This window comes from Solanum stenotomum, chromosome 2, assembly GCF_019186545.1.
Source record: "Solanum stenotomum isolate F172 chromosome 2, ASM1918654v1, whole genome shotgun sequence".
Classification (NCBI taxonomy): Eukaryota; Viridiplantae; Streptophyta; class Magnoliopsida; order Solanales; family Solanaceae; genus Solanum; species Solanum stenotomum.
This window is the reverse complement of record NC_064283.1, coordinates 10,491,070-10,493,645: the sequence shown is the minus strand read 5'-3', so window position 1 is coordinate 10,493,645 and position 2,576 is coordinate 10,491,070.

Genomic DNA, 2,576 nt, shown 5'->3' with positions numbered 1-2,576 from the left:
TCAAATGTGGCAAAGATCCTTATAATCTATCTTACCATTATTAAATGCCATTTTTTACCTATAAATAATGCTATTTTGGAGGAGTCAAATTGTGAAATATTATTGAGTGCTAAGTCTACAAAAAAATGGCAATGAGTAATGTTGGGCTTTTGAAAGTGACTTTAGCTAGTGTTGCCAATAACAAAGAAGAATTGAAAAAAATGGGGTTGGAGGACAAAGTCACAAAGATGGAGTCTCTTGTTTTGAAACTTTGGGAGGATCCTAAATTTTGTGTTGACAAAGAGAGTGAAGTGGATTGTAATAAGTTTTTAGACTTGGTATTGAAGGAAGTTGAAAAAAAGATTGAAGTAGTAAAAGCTGGTGTGAGTTCAACATCATCAAATGCAAATTAGAGTGGGATTAATAACTGAATATTTCAAATCTATTTAAGTTTAAGTATCGTACTTGTATCGTCTTGTAAGACGAAATAATAATAGTTTTACTTTATGTCAAATGAAATATCTCTTTGATTAGTAAGATAAGATCTAGCCCCCCTTGCTTGTACTTTTCTCTTTGAGATTCTTTATTATTTATGAATAAAAACGTAGCCCCAGGTACCTAGCTTGCCTAGCGTATTTGGTTAAGGAAAAATGAAAAATCTCTATTCAATATATTTTCTTCTTGTTATATTGTCTCCATATATAACTTATTTTCTCTTATATATACTTGAGAAAAGACATAAATTCCCTCCTAAACTTGTGTCGAAAAGTCAGTTACACGTTCAAACTATTGTGACGATCTATTACACACCTAATCTTGTTCAAAGTGATATTAATATCCCTTTCGAACGTGACATGACAAAGAACGTGTTTTCACCTTCCTTAAGGTGCGTGAGAAGAAAAAATTATATGTTAAAATGACTAATTTCAACACTTGACACTATTTTATTGGTCATATAATTATGTATTATAATTTTTAATATATTAATTATTTCATTTTTCTTTCTTTTTTAATCTTTTTATTGATGGCCCCAATTTCTTTAAAGCTTTTACATTTTTCTTTATTTTGAGTTCTTCTTCTTCTTCTTAGGGAATCACTATATTTGTCGTCATTGATTGTTTGATGGAAGCACATCCAACACTCTACCTATAAAAAGGAACTCTTAAAAATAGAAAGGGGTAGAGAAGATGATGACTTTCATCGAAAAGTCAATAATTTTCAACTTAAAGTTCATGATTTTTCCGTTTGAACTCGCCAGAGGATTCATCGGAGAAGATCACCGAAAAAGAATCATGAGAAAGACAATGATTTATGTTGAAAATTCTATGACATTTAAGCATAAAATTCATGATTATATTGTCTAAATTTTTCAAAAGTTCACCGAAAAAAATAATTTCTCAATCTTTGTTTTCTCTATTCTCGCTAGAGAACTACCAACAACCACCACAATGTTATTTTTATGTCTGATCATATCATCAATAGCATATTTGATAATCAATTACACACAAAAAATACTAATGAAATGCTTGATTTACATATATACTTATCAAGATTTTTAAAGAATTCTACAGATCTGAAATTTTTTTATTTGTTCCATCGGTCATAATGGTGTTGCCCACTGCCTATCACCTTTGCCAATATCTCTATACGTCATAATCGACTTACTAACTCCTATTTTCTCTTCAAATTTTTATTTTTTTCCTTCAATTTATGAACAATGGAGAAGAAAGAAGAAATAAATTTTAAAAAGAAATATGTATGGTGAAAGAAAAAAAATGCCCAGATTTTTAATTTTTTGCAAAAGTTAAAGAAAATATCAAGGGTTTAATTAATTTTTTTTAAAAATAACATTATTTATTTGTGAAAACGCGTGTACAACACTTTTTTACACAAAACAGAGATTGTCTTCGGAAGGGGGTATTAATATCACTTTGAACAAGATTAGGTGTGTAATAGATCACCACAATAGTTTGAGCGTATAACTGACTTTTTGGCATAAATTCAGGAGGAAATTTATGCCTTTTCCCTATATACTTTGAAGCTTGCTTTTTTTTTTTTCTTTTGTTAAGTATGTACCATTAATTCGGTTTCAAATAGCTAAGATATGTAATTATTTTTTTATGAGTTAAGTACGTGATTTTATTTTATTTATGTTGATAGTGGCCAAATTTAAACACGAACTTCAACTTGATTTTGATTCAGAGTTTTTGAAATGATCTAGAATTTTTAGAATATAGGTGCATCAAAAAGAAAGAGGAAAAAATGTGTCAAGTAGAAATCAATCCATATTCTTTAAGATAACTAACTCCACATTCAGTCAAATGCATTATTCAACTTTCTTAAAATATGAAATTAATAATATTTGATCAATCCTAAAATTGATATAAATTCAGATGGACCATAAATTAAGCAATAAATCTTCCCCTGTCACAACATTGTGTGGAACATAAAAAATAAGAAATTAAAGAAAACATACTTTTATTAATTGCTTAGTTATTTACTTTGCACCTTACATAGGTGGCAAATCGAAAATGTACTGCATAACAATATATATATATATATATATATATATATATATATATATATATATATATATA